General features: G+C 43.5%; 1 protein-coding gene across 2 annotated transcripts in view; it reads left to right on the plus strand.

Moving 5' to 3' along the window:
• Window positions 1–27,086, plus strand: part of FOXK2 (forkhead box K2) — a 69,495-nt gene that overhangs the window by 12,444 nt on the left and 29,965 nt on the right. The window lies entirely within an intron of this gene.

Consider the following 27,086-nt stretch of genomic DNA (forward strand, 5'->3'; position numbering starts at 1 on the left):
TAGGAAAGGTTGAGGGTGGGCTGAGAATGACTAAGGCAGGCACTGTATGCTCATCAGGCTACTGAAACACTGTCATAATGTCACTTTGGCCAAAGGAAGGCAAGAGCCCCTCCCCCTGTGGCTGAGCTATTTAATCTCTTAACCTCAGGGTCCTCTTCTGTAAACATGGATATTACTGCATCGACTTCATGGGGTTGTTGTATGGATTGCCTTTGCCTGACGCAGGAGAGTTGCTGAATGAATATTAATGATTGTTCTCTAAAGAAAACATCTTAAATTTCTTGTTTCAAGTATTTTGATTGGAGAGTTTAATTCATTTACATTTAAAGTAATTACTGATAAGGAAGGACTCTGCCATTTTGCTTTGTTTTCTTTTCTATGTCTTAAGAGTTTTTTGGTTCCTCATTTCCTCCCTAACTGCCTTCTTTTATGTTCAGTTGATTTTTTTTGTAGTCAACTGTTTTGATTATCTTCTCATTTCCTTTTGAGTGTATTTTTAAGATATTTTCTTTATGGTTACCATGTGGGTTACATTTAATATCCTAAATTTAAAACAGTCTATTTTGAATTGATATCAACTTCAAAAACAAAAACTCTGCTCCTATACAGTTCTTCTTTCTCCCTTTTATGTTTTGTCACAAATTACATCTTCATACATATGTGCCAAATAACATAGTTTTTTTTTTTTTTTGCATTTTGCATTTTGCGGGATCTTAGTTCCCTGACCAGGCATTGAACCCGGGGCCACAGCAGTGAAAGTGCCGAGTCCTAACCTGGACTGCCAGGGAACTCCCAGATTTATAATTATTTTTATGCATTTGTTTTTTGAATCCTGTAGGAAAGTGGAGTTACAAACCATAGTCACAATACTAATCTTTATATTTTCTCATGTGTTTATCTTCACTGGAAATCTTTTTCTTTGTATGACTTTGAGTCAATGTTTCCTGGTCTTTCATTTCAACCTGAAGGACACCCTCTAACCTTTCTTGTAGGGCAGGTCTAATGTTAACAAACTCCCTCAACTTTTGTTTATTGAGGAATGTCTTAATTTCTCCCTTGTTTATGAAGGACAGTTTTGCCGGATATAATTCTTGATAGGTCGACAGTTTTTTGTTGTTGTTTGTTTGTTTTGTTTTTTAAGGACTTTAAGTGTCATCCCACTGTCTTCTGGCCTCCGTGGTCTCTGATAAGAAATCAGCTGTTAACCTTATTGAGAGTGCTTGTATGTAACATGTTACTTCTCTCTTGCTGCTTTCAAGATTCTTTCTTTGTCTTTTGATGGTTTAATTATAATGTTTCAGTGTGGGACCTCTGAGTTTAACCTACTTGGACTTTGTTGAGTGTTTTGGATTTGTAGGTTCATGTCTTTTCATCAAATTTGGGACATTTTCTGCCATGATTTTTTAAAAAATATTCTTTCTGTCTTTTTCTCTCTTCTTTTGGGACTCCCAAAATGTGTATGTTGGTCTGCTCGTTGATGTCCCATGAGTCCTTTGGGCTGTGTTCAGTCTTTTTTCTTTCTGCTCCTCAGACTTGATCATTTCATTGGTCCTATCTTTTAAATTTACTGATTCATTCTTCTACCTGCTCAAATATACTGTTGGACCCCTGTAGTGAATTTCTTCAGTTACTGTACTTTTCAGCTCCAGGCTTTGTGGTGTTCCTTCTTATACTTTGTATTCTTTATTGATATTCCATTTTTGTCAATACGTCGTTTTCCTGATTTCCTTTAGTTCTTTGTGTTTTCCTTTAGTTATTTGAGCATACTTAACACAGTTGTTTTAAAGTCTTTATCTAGCAAGTCCTATCTCTCACCTTCTTCTGAGATGATTTCTGTTCATTAATTTTGTTCCTTTGAGTCATACTTTCCTGTTTCTTTGTGTGCCTTGTAATTTCTTTGTTATTGAAAGCAGGACATTTGACTGTTATAATGTAATAGTTCTGAAAATCAGATTTTCCACCTTCCCTAGGGATTGCTGTTTTTCATTTGTTGAAGGCTACAGGACTCCTTTTTGCCTAGTGATTTTCTCAAACTGCTATTGCAAAGACTGTATTCCTTGACAAAGTGGTCCCTGAAGTCCTATTTCATGGCTTGTGTTCAGCTGGTGGGGGGTTTTGTTGTCGTTGTTGTTTGGTTTTTCTTTTTTTTTTGGCTGTGGCATGCGGGATCCTAGATCCCCGACCAGGGATCAACCCATGACCCCTTGAGTGGAAGCATGGAGTCTTAACCACTGGACTGCCAGGGAAGTCCCTCAGCTGGTGTTTTGACAGAGATTTCCTCAAACACCAGGAGCTCTCCCATCTCCCAGTCTTTGAAAGTTGTCTCTGTGCCTGGGCCCTCCTTCAACTTTTGGTCAGGCTTGCACTGTGCTTGGGGATCAGCCCAAGGTGAAAGCCCAGGGTCTTCTCAGGTCTTACATGAGCATGCATCTTGCGCTGGGCATCTGTGTGGCTTTCTGAATTTCCCAGCATGCACTGTTACTCCCCCCACCCCATCTGTTTGTGTTTAATCAGACAATATGCAAAGTACTTACAACCAATTCCGAGTCTCCCTCTCCCCCCTGCACTGTTACTTTTGAATGTCCTAATTTCCCAGGAAAACTCTCCCCATCTTTTGCCTTAGGCAGTGTATTGTATATTTGGACTGTAATCTTTCACCTTAGGCTCTGGGGCAGATTTGATTTGCAGTGTTTTCAAGCTTTTTCAGCCTGAGTTCTGAGGTAGGCAAAACACAGAGGTGCCTGTGTCAGTCCTTCAGGTAGCCCTCAGACAGGTTGGAACAGACATATGCAATAAATTGTCTCAAGATATGCTCTGCTCCCTAGAACCAGGGAAACAGTCCCACATTGGCAACCCAGGCTGCTTCACTTTAAGACCATTTATGCTTTAAGACCAAGTCTGCTGCTGCCCTGCAGAGGGGATGGACAGGGGTAGCAAATTCTAAAACTTTCCTACCTTCCAGTACCTCTTTCTCAATTCAGCACTTAGTGGTTACAGATTTCTGACTGCTTTGCAGGGTTTTCCACATATTGGTTCTGACAGTTTCTGCTTGTTTGTTTGTGTGTGTGTGCGTGTGTGTGTGTGTTGTAGGGGACGAGAGCTTAGAGCTTCCTACTGAGCCATTTTGCTGATGTCACTCTGATTGATTAGTTCTTTCCAGTGAAATTTTTAATTCTTTTAATTCTCATTTTTCACTGAGTATGAAATAGTCCAGTTGTTTTCCTTGGATTTAGAGATATGACAATATTTGAATAAAATCAAACTTATTGTCTCATTTTTTTAAAAGTGAAATAGAGTGCGACAAAATTTCTAAATTACCTTGAGTGCAAAATGACATGAAAGTCACACTCTCATTCATTTCCAATAAGTCTGTCTTGACTATTCTTAGTAATTTGTTAGGGTCTATACTTTGAATCAGAAGATATGAAATTTCTTCAGGAGTCTTAACATTGCGTGAAGTTGATTCATTTTCTTTAAAATCCCTTAGAAAAAAGTTAAGATCATAATAGTGATTTTGTTAAAGAAATGTTTCTTAGTACCTGCAGGATGTTCTGCATAAAGTAAGAAATAATTTTGCATTTAAGTTATTACAAATGTTTTCAAATGTTGCCATGTGTTGGCCAGTGGGAAAGGGTGAAGTTCTTACATATAGATGGTACTGAGGATGGAATGGAGGCTGTGGGGCACCGACCTGCAGCTTCTGCTCTCATTTGCTCTGTGAGTTCTGTTGAGTTGATTCCTATCCCTATTCCAGTTGAGAGTTGAGGCTTGGAAGTATTAACCCGAAGTTGCATAGCTTGGAAATGGCAGAGCTGAGATTCGAACCCACATCCAGTTTTCTTGCCAGTGTTTTAAAGCACTGAGCTTTACTCAAGGCCAAGAAAAAGCCATTGGATGGAAGATGGGAAACTCTACAGGTCAATCTAAAATTGGCTGTTTTTTTTTTTTTAAACCAATAAGATGTTTATTCAATTTATTTATTTTTGCTCTTTTTTTTTAAAAAAAAAATTCAACTATAGTTGGTTTACCGTGCTGTTAGTTTCTGATGTATAGCAAAGTGGTTCATATATATATGTACATGTACTTTTTCAGATTCTTTTCCATTATAGGGTATCATAAGATACTGAATCTAGTTCCCTGTGCCATGCAGTTGGACCTTCTTATTCATATATAGTAGTGTGTATCTGTTAATCCCAAGCTCCTAATTTATCCCTCCCCAACCCTTTTCTCCTTTGGTAACCATAAGTTTGTTCTTTTTTTTTTTTTTTTTTCATAAGTTTGTTCTTTATGTCTGTGAGTCTGTGTTTTGTGAATAAGTTCATTTGCATAATTTTTTAGATTCCACATATAAGTGTTATGATATTTGTCTTTCTCTGACTTACTTCACTTAGTATGATAATCTCTAGGTCCATCCATGTTGCTGTAAACGGCCGGATTTCATTCTTTTTTATGGCTGAGTAATAATTCCATTGTATACATATACCACATCTTCTTTATCCATTCATCTGTCAGTGGTTGCTTCCATGTCTTGGCTGTTGTAAATAATGCTGCAGTGAACATTGGGCTGCATGTATCTTTTCGAATTAGAGTTTTTTCCAGATATATGCCCCGTAGGATCCAGGGTGGGATTGCCAGATAATATGGTAACTCTATTTTCAGTTTTTTAAGGAAGCTCCATACTGTTCTCCATAGTGGCTGCACCGATATACATTCCCACCAACAGTGTAGGAGGGTTCCCTTTTCTCCACACCCTCTCCAGCATTTATCATTTGTAGACTTTTTTTTTTTTTTTAATGTGTTTTTTGGCTGCGTTGGGTCTTCATGGCTGTGCGTGGGCTTTCTCTAGTTGCGGCAAGCGGGGGCTACTCTTTGTTGTGGTGTGTGGGCTTCTCATTGCAGTGGCTTCTCTTTGTTGCAGAGCACAGGTTCTAGGCACACGGGTTGCAGTAGTTGTGGCTCGCGGGCTCTAGAGCGCAGGCTCAGTAGTTGTGGCGCACGGACTTAGATGCTCCGCGGCATGTGGGATCTTCCCGGACCAGGGCTCGAACCTGTGTCCCCTGCATTGGCAGGCGGATTCTTAACCACTGCACCACCAGGGAAGTCCATTTGTAGACTTTCTGATGATGGCCATTCTGACTGGTGTGAGGTGATACCTCATTGTAGTTTTGATTTGCATTTCTCTAATAATAAAATAAGCTTTTTAATAGCACTGATTTCTCTAATCTATTTTTTGCATTTAGATATGTAAATTACTCATGGCCAGGGAAATACCATATAGTCATTAAAGTGTGTTTATTCACATAGAAAGAAAGTCTCGTATTCAGCAGGAAAAGTTAAAGAACAAGCGTGTGTGGTGTAATTCCATCGGTTAAAAATGTAAGTGTATGTGTGTGGTATACTTGATGCATATCTGCGTTTAAAACAGCATTAAGATGGTAAGAATGCTTATCTTCAAATGGGCATCATGGGTTGACATTTCTGTTTTCCTTTTTAAAAAAATTACTGTAATGAGCATATGTTTCTGTTTAATAAGAAACTGTTGCATCTAAAAGTTGACTACTCTGATTTAGATTAATGTGTTTTTTAGGCATATTAGTTATTCATATTCTGCAGCAAGTGAATTACACTCCCTGTGGCTTCTAGACCTGCCTTGTGACTGTGAAGTGGCCTGTGTATGTTATATAATAGGCTGAAGAGCTGTGATGTAAGTGAATGTTTGCTTATTTTGTAATACTCTTTTGACATGGAAGAACATTTAGTCTCGCTTTGAAATGCTGTGTGTGTCTTGTTCCTAGAATAGGCTGTGTCCACGGATTGTGGCATCTGTGCCCATCAGTAGATGATGTCACTGCTTGTCAGCTCTTAGGAATGAGTATTTTAAAAATAATCTCCAATTCTCAGCCATGTGAGGATTGCCCCCCTGCTCTAAAGGAGGAATAGGAAGTAACGTGAAGTCAGTTATTGGCATAAATGTTGCATGGCCCCCACGTGTTGAAATTTCTATGTTCTGTTTGCGTTGCCTTCATAGGGCAGTCTGATGGGAATTTTATTCTTTAGATCTAACTTTCTGATTGCTAGCAAGGAAAATCCGATTCATCAAAAATAGTTTATTTGTTGGGCTTGTGTTAAAGTTTTTATCTGTGGACATAGGCAAAGAAAGCTTTCTTTTCCTTTTCATTTTTGAAAGGAAAGAAGGATTACTTTTCCTGATTCTGCCCCAGACCATCCTGTCTGTTGTTGGCATCTGTACTTTGGACAGTTCAAGGTCACTCTTCTCCTTCCGTGTAGTAACTGTGCTTTTTTAGATGTCTGAGTGCCTGCCCTTTCTCTGGTTGGGGTGGGCCCGGTGGCTTCAGATGGGGAGCAAAGCAGGGGCAGGGCCTCAGGGCACCTCCAGTTTAGAGAGGTCAGTACTTTTTTTTTTTTTTTTAAACAGTGATGCTCAAGCCTCACCCCTAGAAACTCTGATTTAGTTAGCCTGGACTGGAGCTTGAGCATGGGCAATTTTATTAATTAATTAATTAATTTTTGGCTGCTTTGAGTCTTCGTTGCTGCGCGCGGGCTTTCTCTAGTTGCGGCGAGTGGGGGCTACTCCTCATCGGTGGTGCGCGGGCCTCTCACCACTGTGGCTTCTCCCGTTGCAGAGCACGGGCTCCAGGCACACGGGCCTCAGCGGCTGTGGCTTGTGGGCTCCAGAGCACAGGCTCAGTAGTTGTGGCGCAGTCACTCTGCGGCATGTGGGATACTCCCGGACCAAGGATGGAACCCGTGTCCCCTGCATTGGCAGGCAGATTCCCAACCACTGCGCCACCAGGGATGTCCCCAGTACTTTAAACTATAGTAAATGTTGCCTCTCTCTGATCTCAAGTCTTTCCCTCACAATAAACAAGAATCCACAATGAAACTCCTTGGCTTTTCGAGGGCCCAGCAGTTGAGCTTCTTCAGGCAGGGCTATGATGCGAGGGCCAAGAAGATGTGGCCCTGCCTTGGTGGGAGGGAGCATGTGGGGACAGGGAGGCTGGGGGTAGTTGGAGTAAGGCACAGTCTAGAAAGCTGCGTATGTGGACTGATGGGCATGGGGCCTGAGGCTAGGGAGTACCCTGCCTGCCCAGGAGTTTGTCCTTCGTCAGCCAGGGAGCTCTGGTGGTCTGAGCAGAAGGACGATCATGACTACACGGCGGTGGGGTGGGGGTGGGGGGTTAGGGTTAGGTGCTGCACTTGAGAAGAGGGGGGCTGGAGATGGATGCAGAGCCAGGCCTAGGTTTTGCTGCTCATGACTAGACAGAAGCTAGCAGGGCCTTAAAAAGATCCTTGCACAGACCTGCGGGGCAGAAATCTTTTGGAATTCCGAATGCTTTGGGATTGTAGAAGGGTGACCCAGTGCTTATGTATAAATCAGCTCCTGGGATCTTCTGCAAAGGCTGGGCAGTGCTACCCCTCAGTCATATCCTGTTTCTGCAGAGAAACATGTACATTTCCGCTTTCAGATCAGGCTTTGTGGCCAAATGAATAACAAAAAAAACCAGACTTTGGTGATTTCAGAATTATGGATGAGGGATTTTGTACACATGGAAGTGTATTTCTCTCTCATTTTATTTTTTTATTTTAATTTATTTATTTTTTTGTGGTGGTTGGGGGCTGCGTTGGGTCTTTGTTGCTGTGTGTGGGCTTTCTCTAGTTGCGGCGAGCAGGGGCTACTCTTCGTTGCAGTGCGCGGGCTTCTCATTGCCATGGCTTCTCTTGTTACGGAGCATGGGCCCTAGGGAAGGAGGAGGGCTTCAGTAGTTGTGGCGCGCAGGCTTAGTGGCTCCGCGGCATGCGGGATCTTCCCAGACCAGGGCTCGAACCCATGTCCCCTGCGTTGGCAGGTGGATTCTTAACCACTGCGCCACCAGGGAAGTCCCTCTCTCTCATTTTAAAAATATGAATTTACTATGGCTCTTGTTTTTGTAATGTTTGATGGCCAGCATTCCAGCATTACCCCTGCATTCCAGGCAGCAGGGCGAGCACTTCCTGGAGTCCCAGGCACTTCCTGTGCATCTTCTTGCTTAGCACTGGAATTCATGGCTCTACCTGACTGAAAGAGCATGTGGGTAAGCTGGCAACTGTAGGTGGCCTTGCAAGGAGGGAGGGAGCAGGGATACTGTGTGGTGCAGCTCGCAGGAGTGAGGGGATTGTGGGCATCAGGCAGACAGACCTCTAGGCTCTAGTTAATGGTTCTTGCTGCTGACATTGACTAGTCTGAGCACATGGGAGACAGAGCAGGTGCTAAGCCCTGTCCAAGAGGATAACACAGATCTTTTGGCTTATGTATATGCCCTTTATGTTTTTCCTTCTGGCATTAATGTTCTAGTCTGGTGTTTTTTCTGGTTTTGTCCTATAGTTTTCACTGTCCTTTCTTTGTTCTGTGTACTTCTTGTCCTGGGCCCCCTTTGACCTGCGGAGTGCTGGAATTCAAGCTGGTTGAAGCAGAAGCTCCACTATGGAGGAGGAGGGACTGAGGTGGTCTCAGGTGCTTCTCAGGGCCTGTGATGTCTCCATTCCCCACTGTCTCCTGTGTCTTTCTCGGTGGTGATGTCCTTAGACTCTTCCTGCTTTCCTGTGGACCTGAATTCCCTCCTGGCTGAAGGGAGGGGAAGGATCTAGGCTGGTGCTCCCAGGAGGTCACCTGTTTCAAAACATGAGAAGAGGTGGAAGCATACTGGTTGGTTCTGCGTGGGCCACAGGCTGTAGTGGACAGGGTGCTGAGACCAGCACCTCAACAGGACCGGGTCCTGTCAGAGGGCAGCACATGCTGCGGGGGTGGGGAGGTCCTAGGAGTAAACCTACACCTTAGCGCTGCCCTAACCGATGGGGAGTGGCTGGATTTCGTTTTGGACCTGTTGAATTTGAGGCACTGGTAAATCCCCAGGATTTATTATTAAGGCACAGGTTTCTTTGGCCTTTCCAATTTTGACGTCAGCCAAAAACATAGCATTTGGGGTGGTACACACAGTGAGGAGCAGATAGGATGTGCAGTGGAAGCTGAGCTTGTCGCTCAGACTTGTGGGGCCTGTGGTCAGAGTGCCCTGCCCAGGTTCAGGATTCTCAGCCCTTATGCTCCCCGGCCGCCGCCTTTGCTCCCTTCCTCTCGGAAGAGCAGAAGGCGCAGTACGTGTCTGCCTCGCACCCCTCACTGGCCTCATTACTATCATTTTGGTGATGTGTTGGCCCTACCTGGTGCTTAGAACCTGAGTAAGCCCTGCTCTGCAGGCAAAGTGGGAGCCCTAGTTGACTCAGCCCCTTACTGGGATGGGCTGTGAGGTGGTGCCAAATGTCCAACTTTGTTTGTTCCCACCTTTGGCTCTTTACCAGGGGTACGCATTACCGTCACATGGGGGTCTTTTGAAAAATGGTGCTTGGACCTCCCTTTCCCTGCAGAGACTGGCGGAGGGGACAGTGGGAGGGATGTGTGTGTGTGTTTGTGTGCGTGTATACTTTGGAAAACCTCTCCAGCGGCTTCTGGTAGGCACCTGAGGTTAGAAAGCACTCTCCAGGAAAAAGCGTATAAAACTTAGCAGTTGCTGCAGAAGGCTCTTCGTGCATCACCCTCTGGGCACGTGTTTGAGGGCTGACCTCCAGCAGACAGCTGAGTGGGGCTGTGGGCTAGAGTTTAAATGATCAAATTAAGTTTATTTTGAAATATTGTAAATTTTAAAATAATATAACATAATGCTTGCAGTAGAACATTTGGAACAATTAAAGGGGATAGGAAAAATTACCTGTAATCTCACCATCCGTAGGTAGCCACTGTTGGCACAAAACATATGTGCATTATTCTATGAATAGGTTTAAATTTGTTTTTTAAATAGTAGAGACTCCCTTTATAGGTAGGATTTTTGTCTCCTCTTTTCACTCAATTACTTTTTTTCATGGTGTTAACTCTTAAAACATGCTGCATGAGCTTCCTTCTGTTGGACGTGCTGTGAATTACCTTACCATCCCCTGTGGTTCAACATTTAGATTAACTGTTTTTGCTATTATTAACAATACTGTGATTGAATTTTGAATTAGTAGATTCTTAGAATTGCTGTTCTTGTGTCAGATGCACATTTCTGTTTTTAAATGTTCTTTCTTTTTATTAAAAGTGACATGTAGCACCACTGAGTTCATTTTGCAAAAGGAAAGATCACCCTGATTCTACCATCCTAGCAGTTCTCTTCCTTCTCCCAGAATCCTCTGGTGGTCCTTTAGTTGTCTGTGACATACGAATGGTGGAAAGCTGCCCTCTGGACTGCTGCTAGGGGCTCCTCTGTGTATTGTGTTGTGGTATAAAATAAAAGAGCAAAGTGTTTTACTCTTTTTATATGAAGTAGAAACCCCATCCAAACTTAAGATACCTCCTCCAGCCATGCTCAGCCATGGGCAGCCCAGTGAAGGACTTGTCCCCCCTACCACACTGAGGAGGGGCTTACAGACCACCCAACCCAGGCAGTGATGATGAGTCCTTGAGAATCTTATTTTCTTTCCTTTTCTGGTTTGTTTTCTGGTGAGATAGAAAATTTTTTTAAAACTGGGAGGTGATGGGATTTCTTTTTGAAGTTGAAAACTTGATGTGAGTGTGGGAGGGAGAAATGAAAGAGTATTGAAGCTTTTACAACTGTAAAGCTGACTGACTTTTAGGTCAAATATTTATATTTAAATTTGGTTTATTTGAAATTACTAGTATTTTAAATTTGCATCTACAGCTAGAACAACTTATTAATTGGATGTAAATTTAAATGTTAAATTTTTTAATTTAGTTACACTGAGATGAACTACAAAGAATCAAACATTAAAATTTTTTTTGCTTATATATAGAAGTGAAGAAAAGACAACAACAGTAACAATAGTTCAGTAAAATAATTAATAATTTTGGACCTAGTACCATTTATTTTATTTGTGTCATTTGTCATATTAAGAAGAGGTTTAGAGGAGAAACATCATAGGTTTCATTGAATACTCATTTTCTGAGTTTTTTTTTCAAGTAGTTTGTCAAGAGTGATGGCGGAGGGTACACATATGGATAGATGAGCAGTGGATGGCTTTCCTGGCACTTGGCACCTGGGCTTGCTGAGTGGGAAGCCTTTTCATTTGTTAATACTGTGTAGGCTGGAGTGCAGCGGCCCCCTTGGAGGACTGACTTGCCACCTTCTGGGACGGTGGGTCCACACTGGAGTGCGTTGGTCTCTGGCTCCACCAACAGGCCGTCCTCTGGGCGGAGGTGTGCATCAGGCCAGCCTCTCTCACAGAGGGAGGGAGGAGAGCATGTGTGGAAGAAAAAAGTACTCCTGAAGTAAGCAATTTTATGGAGTTGGGATTTCAAAAAGTAGTTACAGATTCTGAATGTCTAATGATTTAAATTTTTAATTTATTAAATCTGTATATTAAAAATTGACAACTTGCGTGACAACCAGATATGACACTCAAAACAAAACTTTTGGTAAACTTCTGAAAAATGGTTTTATTATGCTTAACTTAACTATTTAAACTACATTGTGTCTTAAAGCTCCTGTGGGCTCAGGAGGTGGGAAGGTTGAGACATAGAGAAGGAGCCTGGCGGGAGGTGGGTTAGAGCTGTATTAGCCAGGGGTCGGTCAGCCAGTGTGCAGGTGGTGCTTGCTGTGTTGTGTGGGTTTGTTTTTCTCTGTTTCTTTTAAAACGGCCTGCCTTTGGCTACTGTTTAGGTTATTTACATGAGAAGGAGATATGGAATTGGTTCAACTTCCTGAGCTGATTAGAAGGCGTAATGTTGGCTGTGTGGATACGCCTGTGTCTGACTGTAGCAAGGCCTTTTTGGCTTGTCTCCAGAGGGGCCACAAGTCAGAGGTCATTTCCCGTGTGGGGGGCTCAGTGTTTTCTAAATCTGTTTCCCCCCTCAACTATTTGGAAATATTAACTAAAAACTGGACATTCTATCAATAATATTTTGAGATGTCTTTTTTTTTTTGGTAAGGGGGTAATATACTTTTAGAGCAGTTTTAGGTTCATAGCACGGTTGAATGGAAGGTCCAGAAATTTCCCATACACCCCCTGCCTCCACACACACAGCCTCCCCTACTATCAATATCCCCAACAGAGTGGGATATTTGTACAGTCAATGAACCCACATCCACGGGTCATAATCACCCAAAGTCCATAGTTTGCAATACGGTTCACTCTTGGTGTTGAACATTCTGTAGGTTTAGACAAGTGTATATTTACATGTATCCACCGTATTATGGTACCATACAGAGTAGTTTCACTGCCCTTAAAATCCTCTGTGCTCCACTTATTTATCCCTCCCTCTCCCAACCCCACCCCTGGCAACCACTGATCTTTTTACTGTCTCCATAGTTTTGCCTTTTTCAGGATGTCACAGAATTGGAATCACACAAATATGTAGCCTTTTCTGATTAGCTCCCTTCACTTAGTAATGTGCAGTTAAGGTTCCTCCTGTCTTCTCAAGGCTTGATAGCTCCTTTCTTTTTAGTACTTGATAATATTGGATTGCCTGGATGGACCACAGTTTATTTATGTGCTGGATCATATGGTAAGAGTATGTTTAGTTTTATAAGAAACTGACAAATTGTCTTCCAAAATGGCCAAACCATTTTGCATTCCCACCAGCAATGAATAAGAGTTCCTATTGTTCCATACCCTTCTCAACATTTGGTGTTGCCACTGTTTTCAATTTTTACCATTCTGCGTGGTTGTATCTCATTATTGTCTTAATTTGCATTTCCTTGATTAACATATGATGTGGAACATCTTTTCTTATACTTATTTGCCATGTGTATATCTTTATCGGTGAGTTGTCTGTTCGGCTCTTTTGCTCATTTTTATTTATTTTATTTATTTATTTTAATAAATTTATTTATTTTTATTTTTGGCTGCGTTGGATCTTTGTTGCTGCACACGGGCTTTCTGTAGTTGCGGCGAGCGGGGGCTACTCTTTGTTGTGGTGCGTGGGCTTCTCATTGGGTGGCTTCTCTTGTTACAGAGCACAGGCTCTAGGCGTGCGGGCTTCAGTAGTTGTGGCACTCGGGCTCAGTAGTTGTGGCTCGTGGGCTCTAGAGCGCAGGCTCGGTAGTTGAGGCGCACGGGCTTAGTTGCTCTGCGGCATGTGGGATCTTCCCGCAGCAGGGCTCGAACCCGTGTCCCCTGTATTGGCAGATGGATTCTTAACCCCTGCGCCACCAGAGAAGCCCTTTTGCTCATTTTTAAATTGGGTTATTTGTTTTCTAGTCCAGTTTTAAGAGTTCTTTGTGTGTTTTAGATAACACCCCTTTATCAGGTATGTCTTTTGCAAATATTTTCTCCCAGTCAGGCTTGTCGTCAAATTCTTTCAGTGAAATGTCTTTTAAAAATAAAGAAAGAAACAATAAAGATTTATTGAGTGCTTACTATGTTCTGACACAATTGTATGTGCTCTTAAAATTTTTTTCTTAAATTGTGGTAAAATACGCATAACATAAAATGTACTATCTGAACCATCTTTAGGGTGTACAGTTCAGGGACATTAAGCACATTCACACTGCTGTGCAACACCACCACCTCCAGAACACGTTTCTTCTGGTAAAACTGAAACTCTGTGCCCATTAGACACTAATTCCCTATCCTCCCCTCCCCTGGTCCAGCCAACACCAGTCTGCTCTCTGTCTCTATGAATTTGACTCCTCTAGGGACTTCATATAGAATCTTACAGTGTTTGTCCTTTTGTGTCTGACTTATTTCACTCAGCATAATATCTTCAAGATTCATCCATGCTGTAGCCTGTGCCAGAATTTTCTGATGAAATGTCTTTTTAAAAAAGAAAAACACATTGCAATTTGGTCATTTGTGGAGGCTAATCAAATTATTGAGGGTCAGACATGATTCACAAGTGAGATGCTAGTTACCAGCGAGGCAGTAGGTGAAACAGCCTTTTTGCACACAGATGAACACTTCTTTTAAGGGGCTTTGTGAGCTACTCTGGGGTGTGGGGAGGCGCCACAAGTGGGGAGTTGAAGAAATGGCAGTGAGCAGAGAGGCGGACACTGCTGGTCTGCTTGGAACCCAGGGCCTTTGCCTCTTGAGGCAGGCTTCTCTTTGCTTGTTTACTTGTTTGTTTGAATAGTTCTGGGGTCTACTTTGAGAGCTGTCACTAGAAACTGGAGCGGTGAGAGAGAGTCTTGCTGTTTTTACTATTTTGTGGCTTTTAAATTTTGCGCCATGCACATTTATTGCCTGTTAATGACAGCAACAAAAATACTAATTGATATTCTACTCTGGACAGTAGCTTAATGGATTTTTTTTTTTTTTTTGAAGTAAGCCATCTGATTTCCCCTTCAACAATCAGAATTATTTCTGGAGAAATTCTTAAGGAAATGGTACCATTTCTAACCCAGCAGGCATACACAGATCTCGCCCAGAACCTAAGGAGCCAGAGGTGTTTCAGAATCAAGAGTAGTTTGGATTTTAGAAAAGTAGTACAGTGTGTGTACTGTATATTGTTTCACATTCCCAGCACCCTGTAATCCAACACATTAGAATTTCTGTTACAAAACACATGAATTTTCTAAGTGGGATAATTAAAGGCTAGAATTAGCTCCTTCTCAGTTCAGATCAGAATTGGCTGCAAATCATTTCAGATCACGTTTTTTGGAGCTGTTTGCTTTTTGGAATTTGTGAACAAGGTGTTGTGGGCCTGTATAAGGTAGAGGCCTTGAAGGCAAGTCATTGTGGTGGGATATGAAGAGTAAGATGCTGATAGGTGGCTGTCCTCCAGCCCAGAGTCTGCAGTCCTGCTGTTTCTCTCTGCTCAAGTATCCTCCTTTCGTCCTGTGAGCTGATGTCTATCTAGGACCAGGGCTCACACTCTCCCCACTCTGCTCTGCTTCTCTGAATTCATAGAGTTATTTATTTGTCCCCTTCATTCCACTTGAACATTTCTCAGATCTTTCCCTTACCTTCCTGCTGCATAGCTCTTGACTTAGCGATTTTTCACCTGGCCTTCTGGAGTACTTTCTTAGTTGGTCTCTAGTCTTGTCACCCTCTACAATTTGTTCTTATTTTTGTTTTTAGTATAATCTACATACAGAAAAGCTCAATATAGATCCTAAGTATAAAGCTTAATGAGAACCCATGGTGTAACCTGCCCCCAGTTAAGAAACATTGCCTTGTCAGCACACAGAAGCCTGCCATGTGTCCCTCCTAGCCACAGAACCACTATCCTGAGTTCTAAACTGTGTAGAGTGTTTGCTTTTGATTTCATATACATGGAGTTATACAGAATGTACTTCAGAGGGTGGTGTTGGCTTTTCACTGAATAAAATGTTTTTGAGATTAGCCCATATTTTTGTACTTGGCTGTGGATCATTCATTCTCATTGCTGTAAAGTATTTAATAATGTGAATATAGTGCAGTTTGATATTCTGCCATAGATGGACATTTAGGTAGTTTTATTTGGGGCTGTTATAATGGATAATGCTGTATGAGTCTTTCATAGATTTTTTTTTTAAGTGGAAGACTTTTTTAGTTGAACACTTGATTGAGATTCTGGTAGCTGTGTTTTGACAAGCACGTGCACGTTTCTGTTTGGTAGGCTCCAGTGGCTCACAGGATGTACATATGTTCGGCTTTCGTAGGTACAACCACTTTGGAAAACGCTTTCTACATTTACACTTCTTTGACACTGTGTAAGATAGAGTTCAGGTGTCTTCACAGCTTCGTCACATTGGCATTTTCTCTTTTTCATTTTAGGTTTTCTAATGGGTATGTTGTGGTATTGTATTGTGGTTTTAATTTGCATTTGTCTGATGACTGATGACGTTGATCTTTTCGTGTGCATATTGGCCATTCAGCATGGTATTTTGAGAAGACTTTCCTGCAGGTTGAGCAAATGCACACCTCTTGTGTGCAGCTGACCTAATAAGTGAGAAGTCTAAATGCACCTGCAGGTATTCAGCATCGGCAATACCTCAATGTGGAGGGTGACACTGCATCAGAACTGCCAATTCAGAGAGCACACCTTATGGGTTATGCTTTTGTTTTCCTACCCATAAAGTGGAAATTATCTTTTTATAAGCTGCCCCAAGAATGGAATGCCTTACTCCATTGTCGAACATACGTAACAACTGTCCATTTAATAAGGAACTTGTTGCAGTCATGTCTCTTACTGCTGTGTAATTGGTAGCCTTATCAGTGGTTTAAAAAACACAATCCTAGGATGGAGGAAGTGGGTGAAGGGGGGAGGGTCAAAATTACAAACTTCCAGCTGTAAGATGAATAGGTCCTGGGGATGTAATGTACAACATGGTGCCTGTAGGTAACAATACTGTATTGTAAATTTGAAAGTTGGTAAGACAGTAAATCTTAAAAGTTCTCCACACACACACACACACACACACACACACACAGAGACTGTAACTATTGAGTTGGTGGATGTTAACTAACCTTACTGTGCTAATCAGTCTGCACTATATGCATTTATCATTACCTTACATTATCTTAAACTTATACCATGTTTTATCTCAATATAACAAAAAAATTCCACAATCCTAGACATTATAGCCCTTGTGTTTGGAACCTCACAGGGAAAACAAAAGTGATGTTTTCTCTAGTACATTAGTCTCCAGAGTGTGTGTGTGTACCCCAGAAAGAGATCAAGATGATCTTTTAGAATTTTGGAAGAAGATATGCTTCTGATTGTTTTTCTCATCCTGTTTGGTTGCTATTTTTATGTTTTATAATGTGTAGTACAGTAATATAATTTATACATATGTGAATGTGTTGTTGCCACATTAATCTTTTAAAAAAACGTTTTTTGAGGTATACTTTACATAGGATAAAACAAAGCTATTTTAAGGGTACCTTTCAAAGAGTTTTGATAGATGCATATATCTGTGTAACCAAAACTTCAGTCAAGATAATAGAACATTTCTGTCTCCCAGAATCTCTCTCCTGCCCTTTTGCCCCTCTTCACTAAACTGAAAGTCCTAGGCAATCACTGATCTGCTTTTCGTCACTGTAGACTAGTTCTATCTTTTCTAGGATTTCTTAAGAATTGAATCATGCAGTGTGTACTCTTCAGTTTGGCTTTTTTTGATTAACATGTTTTTGAGATTCATCCATGTTGCTTGTTTGGGCACTTTTTTTTCTGTTTTGTTTTTGCAAATTTATTTATTTATTTTTGGCTGCACTGGGTCCTTGCTGCTGCGTGTGGGCTCTCTTCTTAGTTGCAGCGAGTGGAGGCCACTCCTCGCTGTGGTGTGCAGGCCTCTCATTAAGGTGGCCTCTCTTGCTGCGGAGCATGGGCTCTAGGCGCGCGGCCTTCAGTAGTTGTGGCACATGGGCTCAGCAGTTGTGGCTCGCGGGCTCCAGACCGCAGGCCCAGCCGTTGTGGCACACGGGCCTAGCTGCTCTGCGGCATGTGGGATCCTCCCGGACCAGGACTCAAACCTGTGTCCCCTGCATTGGCAGGCGGATTCTTAACCACTGCGCCACCAGGGAAGCCCCCAGTTTTTTCCTTTGTGATTGTTGAGTGGTAAGTGAGAAGTATTTTCTTGCATGGACTTAACATCATTGGTTGATCCATTCACCTGTTGCTGGACACCTGGGCCATTTCCAGGTTGAATTGTTATGCATCCTGCTGCTGTGAACATTCATGAAGGAGTCTGTGTGGACAGATGCTCTCATTTCTCTTTGTCAAATGCCTAAGAGTGGAATGGCTTTACTAAGAAGCCAACAGACTTTCCCAAAGCAGTCCCACCCTTTTATATTCCCACCAGCAGTGTGGGAGAGTTCTAGTTGCTCTGTGACCTCATCAGCACTTGGTTTTGTCAGTTTTTTCATATTAGCCATTCTGTGGGTGTGCAGTGGTATCTTATTGTGGTTTTGACTTGCATTTCACTGATGACCAATGATGTTGAGCATATTTTCATGTGCTTGTTAGCCATTTCTGTACTACTTTAGTGAAGGTCTCTTTGACCATTTTTAATGGGTTGTGTTCTTATTGAATTTTAAGAATTCTTTGTATATCCTGAACACAAGTCATCTGTGAGCTATGTGTATTATGAATATTTCTCAGATTCTGTCCCTTGCCTTTTCATTTCTTGATGATATATTAGTCATATGTTGACTCCTGCTTAATTTTTCATTTAAAAGTGTACAATCAAAAATATTTGGAGACTACTGCTCTTCTGCCTTGGCGGAAGGAATTGCTGTGAACTGGGGAGAGGAAGGAGGGAGCCCAGGCCCTGCCCCACGGCTTTGCTTATGAGTTCAGTCTGAGTCAGGTGTCTGTTGGAGAGCCTGCTTTGGTTTCATGTGAATGTTATTTGGGCAAGTTTGGGGTAATCTCAAGAGTAGTCCCACCTCAGAGGGGTAATCGCTTCTCTCTGAGCATCTACTGTGTGCTCAGCACGATTGACTGTTTGCTGCTACCGTCAGCAACACGGAAGGAGGGCCCACCCAGCCATCTGCACCCAGAGCCATGGGTGTGGTGGCTGTGATCCAGGCGAGAGAGGGCTCATGGGATTATTTCTACAACTAGCGGAAATCTTTGTTAGTCTAGAACATGTTTTGAATGACTGAAAATTAAAGTAGAATTTGTACTGTGGTTTTTTATAAGACTGCTGGAAGCACAAAGCATCACATTGACTACACTAATATCCAGTACTGCCTTCACCCTCAGCCTGGCATCAGGATTTTAAATGAGTGTGCTTCTCTGAGTCAGCCTTTCCCCCAACAGCAAATTGCCATGCAAAGTAGTAGATAAGGCAGCTCTTTCCAGTACCTTCATTAATGGAATCGCAGTGCAGTAAGTGGCCAACAGACAAAATTCTTCTCCAAGCCAAAGAAAAAACTCAGAAGCAGTTGTGAAGCTGCTGGTCACATGTGTTGCTGGAAAACCCAACACCAGCTCTCTAAATTGGGTCAGGAATGTTTCTGGAATCAAGGCTTCCTGGTCTGTGGGAACAAAAGCAGATCTGCCTATGGAAATGCACCATTTCCTAATATACTAGTATCTTAGGATACAGGGCCAGCTCCATAATACATGGGGTCCAGTGCAAAATGAAAGTGTGGATTAAGAATGCTGCAAAAATCTCCAAGGATATATTGTACAACAAAGGGAATATAACCAATATTTTATAACTATAAATGGAACATAACCTTTAAAAATTGTGAATCGCTGTGTTGTACGCTGGAAACTTATGTAACATTGTACATGAACTATACCTCGGTTTTTTAAGAAGCTGCAAAAAGCTTTTCATTTCTTTTGTGGTCTCTCTCTCTCTCAACCTGCTGCGGTGTTTTTGTTATTTAATATCAAGCTTTCTTAGGTGGAGGGGTACTCGTGGGGCAAGTGCAGACTCTCCCAGGTGCCTAAGGTGCCCCTGTCCAGGCCCCGTCCTGGACAGTGGGTGGTCGTGGAGGGGAAGGGGGTGTGGGAGGCAAGATGTGTGTGAACTGAGCCTCCAGGCCCCAGGCTGTGGTCCTTTGACCCATTGGACCTCACTTACAAAACACAGACTCAGATAAAATGATTAAGGAGAGATTTCAAGGTGGTGGCTACGGAACATTCAGCCTCATCTGTGGGCCCTTCTGAGCACAACGCCTGTTTGACTCACTAACTAGCCACATGCCTGCAGTGTCCCTGTCCACGCAGAAAAGCGTTGTTTCACGTGCTGTGTAGTTTCTAAGTCACCTCAAAGCTAAACGTGCAGTGAAAGTGCTTCACTCAAAGATAAATCTCGCAGCGCCTGAGCCCAGGTTGCAGGTGTCTTATTGAATTAGGCTTTTGAGGCTCCGGTTAGAAGTTCATGCTAGGGACTTACCTGGTGGCACAGTGGTTAAGAATCCTCCTGCCAACGCGGGGGACATGGGTTCGAGCCCTGGTCCAGGAAGATCCCACATGCCACGGAGCAACTAAGCCCGTGCGCCACAACTACTGAGCCTGCTTTAGAGCCCGCAAGCCACAACTACTGAAGCCTGCGCGCCAACTACTGAGACCACGCACTGCAGCTACTGAAGCCCGCGCACTCTAGGGCCTGAGTGCCGCAACTACTGCCTGTGTGCTTCAACTACTGAAGCGCGTGTGCCTGGAGCCTGTGCTCTGCAACAAGAGAAGCCACCACAATGAGAAGCCCGCGCACCGCAACGAAGAGGAGCCCCCGCTCTCCGCAGCTAGAGAAAGCCCTCGCGCAGCAACAAAGACCCAACGCAGACAAAAATAAATAAAAAATAAATTTAAAAAAGAAGGAATAGCTTTATTATATATAAAAAAGAAATTCATGCTAAACCCAACAAAAACTATAGTAACGTGGCCTCTTTTAATAAACACCATTGTGTTTCATGAGTTTTATAGAATGTTTTAGCGTTTTTCAGGGTAAGAAGTCAAGCTGAGGTAATAGGTGTTGCTTGAGGTTTACTGCAAAGGAGCAGCAGAGAAAAGTGTGGACTACTTAGGGTTTCGGGCTCCTTCCAGTATGGTCTTCATTGTCCTAACCTGTCTTATAGTGGGTCAGGCTGTCGACCTGTGACTTGTGCTCTTTAATAAGTGGCTGCTGGCCTCCCAAAGACACCTCCTCTGAGGGCAGCCCTCTCCTGAGCTGATAACCTGCCCCTCCACATACCCTCTTCTGGGGCGAAGGGAGCACCCGCCAGGCTCCGAGTGGCCCTTTCAGACCCATGGTGGTGGCAGCTCAGCGTGACCAGCGGGTAGGACTGACTGGTGGTGCGGACTTGTTGCTCTTGGAGCCACAGAAAAGGCAGCCCCGGGTGGGGGAGTGATTTATGAGTCACTGACAAATGTGATTGATTAAGGGCTACAATTCATTAAAGGTTGTAGTAAAAGTTTTGATATTTCTGTCAAAAATTAGAGGAAACTAGTAGAAGAGAATGATCAAAGTGTATATATATAGGCCCATTTAAAGTGCCTTTTTGGCTAAGTCCGCCTCAGGGTTTGGAAAGAAGAGGAATTTTTTTTCCAATTTTTCTTCCAAAATTCCAATGGAATTTTCTTCCATTTTTGCAAAAGATAAAAAAGAGGCATGGCTTGCCATCGTAACTGAGTTATGGGTTGACTGGAGCCCATTGTTAAACTCCCACAATAGTGTTTCCTCCTGCAGGGTAATGCTTGCTTGAGTCCTGAAGGCTGTTCTCTTCCACCAGGCCTGCTGGTTGAGTTTCTTAGGCTCTTTCTCCTCTGTGATGTGGCGAATGTACCCTCTCACCGCCGAGGACACCGAGTGAGTGTGTCCAGGTTTCAGGAGGGGCTGCTTGGATGTCCCCCTGGGATTATGGGTAATGGGCACCTCAGAGGTCATGTGTCCACTTAGCCATTGCACCCCCCAGCCTGTTCCTCATCCATCCTCATCTCAGTAATTGGTACCAACATTCTTAGTCACACGAGCCAGATGTGAAGCCAGTCATCCTGCGGTCTTCTCCCTTCTGTGCCCACACATATTGGTGGGTCATCAGGGCCGTTTATTTCCATCTCCCATACCAGTCAGATCCCGTCTCCTCTTTCTGTCCTCACTGCCTCACGTGGTGTGAGCACTGCACACCCTGGCTCCTTGGAAGCCTCCTCACTGGTTTCCTCATTTCCCCCCTTATCTCCCGATCCAGTCTTGGATGTAACTGTCCACACATTTCTTCAAATGCGGAAGATCCTGTTGCTTTCCTCCTTGGCAATCACTGCTGCTTATAGCAAGTCTTCGATGGCCTCGGAGCACTGTCCACCCTGTGTGACATGTTATTTTTATTGACACAGTCTTTCCTTTGCCAATCCCGAGATTAAATGATCGGATTGTCTTCCCCTTCTTATTAGATTATCTTTGTCAGCTGTCACAGGTGAATGACAGAGTAACTAGCCTCCCATTTCTTCCCTTGGAGAGCAGGTCAGCAGCTCAGCTAATGTCTCTGTGGCCAGTTGCATAGCTGAAAGGACTTGAAATGATTTTCCAGACATCCCTTGGGATTGCTAACACTAGAGAGGTGATGGTGTGTGGAGCGGGTCCTCGCTGTAAGCCCTTCTGCCCATTGACCGCAGGTGTGGCCACGGAACTCGCTCCTTCTGTCTTTTCTCTCTGCCTTGGAACCAGCAGTATCCTCAGTGGAGCCACTGCATCAGCCTGGGCCCCAGAGTGAGGGAAACGTGGAGCAGAGCAGCCACGAGCAGCCACTTATGGGGTGGGTGGATGGTAGAAGCTAGACCCAGACCTTTGCTGTGAGCCACAGAGATCTTGGGCCGTTTGTAGAACAGCAGGGTTCAGCCTATGCTGGCTGTCAGGACACTCAATGCTGTGCTCTAGGAACATGATTGGGAGATACTGTTCTGTGTGAATATTGCTATATGTAGGATGGGACAAATCTTCCCAGGAGAGAAGAAATCCAGAGTACAGAGTATGGTGTCACCACAAACCATAGCTTCTTGGGTCACAGTCTGGAAGCCCAGTGATGGGATGGTGTGTAGGTTTAACAGACATCAACTGTGTTGGGTGAATGTGAGGGCACAGATGTCAGGGTCACTTATGTGAATGTGGCCATGACCCTGTCCTGTGAACTCCAGAACTGGGGTTGTACTTCCCTGCTTAGCCCGAGGCTGACTATCAGGGACAAACTGACTCTGGAGGAGGGTCTGGAGTTGATAAGAATTGCAGTGAGGTGACATTTCATAACTGTGTCAGGTGTCCCACAGGATTGTCCTTGGAATTTGGTGGGATTCTGAAATATATAGAAGATAGGTAATGATGAGGGTGTGTCCCAGAGCAGGGCTCTCAGACAGTCTGTGGAGAAGGTATAGTCTGAACAAGTAGAAGAGTGAGTGGTTTCCAAACACTGTGTCTATGCTCACCTTGTCATGGCTCATGACACAGTTCCTGGCCTGGCTCAGGCCCAGCGACACCTGGAGTGGCACAGCCTAGATCATCAAGCTTTGCATTGGACATCTTGAAAGTTTCCAAATTTTTTTCTTTTTCTTTGAAATTACTCAGACTTATAGAAAAGTTGCAAAAATAGAACAGAGATTCTCATTTTCCCAGATTCCCCAAATACTAACATTTACCACACTTGCTTCATTACTCTGTTTTTTCCCTGAAAATTTTGAGAATAAGCTGCATACATGATTCATTTTTACCTCTAAAATATTTCCATGTGTATTTCCTAAAAAATTTTCTAACATAACCACAGCCCAGGTACCAATGCCAGTTAGCGTTGATACAACACTGTGACCTAACCCACTGGCCTTAACTGGACTTAGCAATCGTTTACTGATGCCCTTTTTCTAGAGTCAGATCACACATGCATTGAACTTTACTCTCATTTGTGACCGTTCCTTGGCCTTTCTGTGTCTTCTATGTTGATTTTTATTTTTTTTTAAGAAGTAGGGTCAGCTGCTGGGGGTGAGATAGGAAGTTAGCAGGTCATAGATTTAGGGAGCTGGAGAAAGTTGGGGTTTTTTGTTCATTTGTTTTAATATTTATTTACTTATTTGGCTGTGCTGGGTCTTAGCGGCATGCAGGATCTTTATTTGCAGCATGTGGGCTCTTAGTTGCGCCATGTGGGATCTAGTTCCCTGACCAGGTATCGAACCTGAGCCCCCTGCATTGGGAGCATGGAGTCTTAACCACTGGATCACCAGGAAAGTCCCATTGTTTTGTAGAATATTTGAGGACAGGCCAGTTGTTTTGTAGAATATTTGTCTGATGTTTCCTCTTGGTGAGATCCAGGTTTGTTATTTTTAGCAGGAAATCCAAAGGTGAGGCAGTGTCTTCTCGGTGCCCCATGGCAGGGACACTGTTGCTGCTTTGTGCCCTGGCCATGAGGGTGGCATCTGCAGGCCTTGTCCCATTAAACTTTCTAAAATACTCTTTAAAAACTGAGGGACTCCAGAGTTATCCTAATAATGACTGTCTGAATCACATTCAGATGTGTTTTTTTAAGTAGGTAGAAATGGAGCCCACTTGTGGGGAGATTTTTCCAACTCAGGAAGTGTGTCTGAGTAATCTGTGCCACGACAGAGAAGGATGACAGGAGGCTGGGGGACATGGTGGCCGTCCCCCCCGGGGCCTGCCGTCACTGTGGGGGCTGAGGTGGAAGGCTGCTCTGCTGCACTCACCGTTCCGAGTGGTGCTGTGGGGCCAGACCACTGTTCCTGCCTGTCTCGTCTTCTGTGGGGTAAAGGGTATGGGAGCCAACCTCTTCCTGAGACCAGCTACACCTCTGAAGTGGCCCAGTTGGACTTGGTTGTAGGGAATAGTTTGCCTAATTGGTTAATTGTTTGAACTTGTTTTGCATAGAGATATCACTAAATTTGACTTTCCATTTGGTTGGAGACTTATTTCAATATGGCTTATTTCTGCCTAGCTGTATGATGTTAGTGTTGAAGTATTTACAGCAAGGCCTGGCTTTGTATTGATATATAAAGAACAGGTCTTCAGGGACTTCCCTGGTGGCACAGTGGTTAAGAATCCGCCTACCAATGCAGGGGACACGGGTTTGAGCCCTGGTCTGGGAAGATCTCATATGCCGCAGAGCAACTAAGCCCGTGCACCACAGCTACTGAAACCTGCTCACCTAGAGCCCGTGCTCCACAACAAGAGAGGCCACCGCAAGGAGAAGCCCGCGCACCGCAAAGAAGAGTGACCCCTGCTCGCCGCAACTAGAGAAAGCCCGGGCGCAGCAGCGAAGACCCAATGCAGCCAATAAATAAATAAATAAATAAAGAACAGGTCTTCAGAATCCTTAGAGCTTCTTTGTGAATCTGAAAATTCAGAGCTCTAGACCCAAGCCATTGGCTTGCATATCTCATTTGTAAGAGTTTCCATTCCAACAAGAAAAATGCCTGTCACCAAGTATAGGAGACTAAGAGAGAGGTGAAGAAAAAGATATTTGCAACTCTGAATTCGTATTAAAATTGTTAATGTTTATTCAAGTAAAAGAAACTTAGTTTTTATCAGGGTCCTTGCCTAAGTTTGAAACCATCAGCTGTTGTGTTGCTTCAGTTTTGATTTGTGGCTCAAGTTGTGTGGCTTCTCAGAGGTGCTCAGTACCTGGTCATTTTTTGCTTAGGGGTTTGCCGTTCTGCTTTCTGCTGTCTGGTTTTTCTTATTGTTCATTTTAAAATCTTTCCCTTTTCTCTGTTATTCTGTCATATTTCTCAGAGTTCTCATAAACAGATGCATTTTTTAAAATATATTTGTTTTTTTTTTAAATTTATTTATTTATGGCTGTGTTGGGTCTTCGTTTCTGTGCGAGGGCTTTCTCTAGTTGCGGCAAGTGGGGACCACTCTTCATCGCGGTGCACGGGCCTCTCACTATTGTGGCCTCTCTTGTTGCAGAGCACAGGCTCCAGACGTGCAGGCTCAGTAATTGTGGCTCACGGGCCTAGTTGCTCTGCGGCATGTGGGATCTTCCCAGACCAGGGCTCGAACCCGTGTCCCCTGCATTGGCAGGCAGATTCTCAACCACAGCGCCACCAGGGAAGCCCACAGATGCCTATTTTTATACTGAGCTTTATTACAAATCTTTCAGGATCAGTTAAAGTATTTTTAAAGAGCACACGGTGTTAGGTATTGTGGTGGTATGAAGCAGTGTGAGACCCGGGCAGCATGCTCTTAATTTCCCAAATCAGTATAGTATCTTTTAGGCTCTTAAACCCTTTCCATGACCTGAGGTGCTTCATGGGAACGAGGACCAGAGTGCCCAGACGTAACAGCCTCTTGGTGGTGGTGTGGGGGAGACAGAGATCTGACACTCACCTTGCTTTGTCTGCTGTTTTAATGTTTTGCTGCTCTTTTTACTTTTGTGAAACAATTAATTAAAATTATCCCACTATTTTTTTTTAACATGTTGGGTAGGGTGGGCTGGGCTACCTAGTCTCTGTAATTAAGCTTTGTTTATTTTATTAATTTATTTTATTTCTTTTTGGCTGCGTGGCATGTGGGACCTTAGTTCCCTGACCAGGGATCCAACCTGGGCCCCCTGCAGTAGAAGCATCGAGTCGTAACCGTTGGACCGCCGGGGAAGTCCCTATCCCACTGTTTTTTATTTCTAGCTTAGAAAAGTCAAGCAGTGGCCATTCACATTCCCTAAAGGGGAACAAGGATTTCATCACTAATGGAACTCCATAGAGAACTCAAACACCGTTTTGATATATTTTGCTTTGAATGTAACCTACATAGAAAAATCGGTTATAATTATAACATGGGTGCCCATGTAATCACAACCCAGGTAAAGAAATAGGCCACTGTTAACCCAAAAGTATAGAATATGTGAACCCCCTGACATGTTATCAACATTTTACCAATTTCTGTATCCATCTACAGATGGCTTTTTTTATTTAAAAAAAAAAAAACTTTATTGACGTATACTACATATACAGAAGAGTGTATGTTTCATACATGCATAACTCGATGAATTTTCACTAATAGGAACTCACCCATGTAATAATAACTCAGATTAAAAAACAAAGTTACCACACTACCTGGGTAGCTTTTAAATGTGTTTCATGGCTCATACACGTATGAGAAGTTCACGCTTAGATGCAAACAGAGATACCATTTTCACCTGTCAAGGGGGTGGGGTTAGTGGCAGTGTCCACTGATGGCCAGGACACTCTCACATGCTGTCGCTCAGAGGCTGTCAGCAGGTGGCCTGACAGTGCCTTGCGTTGCTTTAGATGCCCTCTGTGCCCTTGGAACCTGACGTTTATGGATGGCGCCTGTGCCGTGGAGACGATTGTTGTCTTTAATTGGAAACTTTGGGAATAGGATACAAAGGAAGGAAGTTCTCCATGTGGTGGTGCTAGCCCTGAAGGCAGCGCTCAGCCGTCTGTGCGAACAGACCCTGTGGGTGACACTGAGGGAACGTGCAGACTGAGGGCCAATGTGCAGGGTGTGGTCCTATTTTGTGGAAAGCAGAAATAAACCCCGGGAGACGTGTAGGTACCCCTTGGGGGAGGGAGGAGTCCCATTCTCACATTCCCGTGTTGGAATTGTGCACAGTGCTTTGTTGCTTCCGTGGCACATGGAGGACAGGCAGTTGGGTGTGCTGCTCCTCTGGTGCAGTCTGGGCTTCTGTGAGTTCCCAGGTGATGACGGAAC

Source organism: Balaenoptera ricei, chromosome 20 (assembly GCF_028023285.1).
Source record: "Balaenoptera ricei isolate mBalRic1 chromosome 20, mBalRic1.hap2, whole genome shotgun sequence".
Lineage (NCBI taxonomy): Eukaryota > Metazoa > Chordata > Mammalia > Artiodactyla > Balaenopteridae > Balaenoptera > Balaenoptera ricei.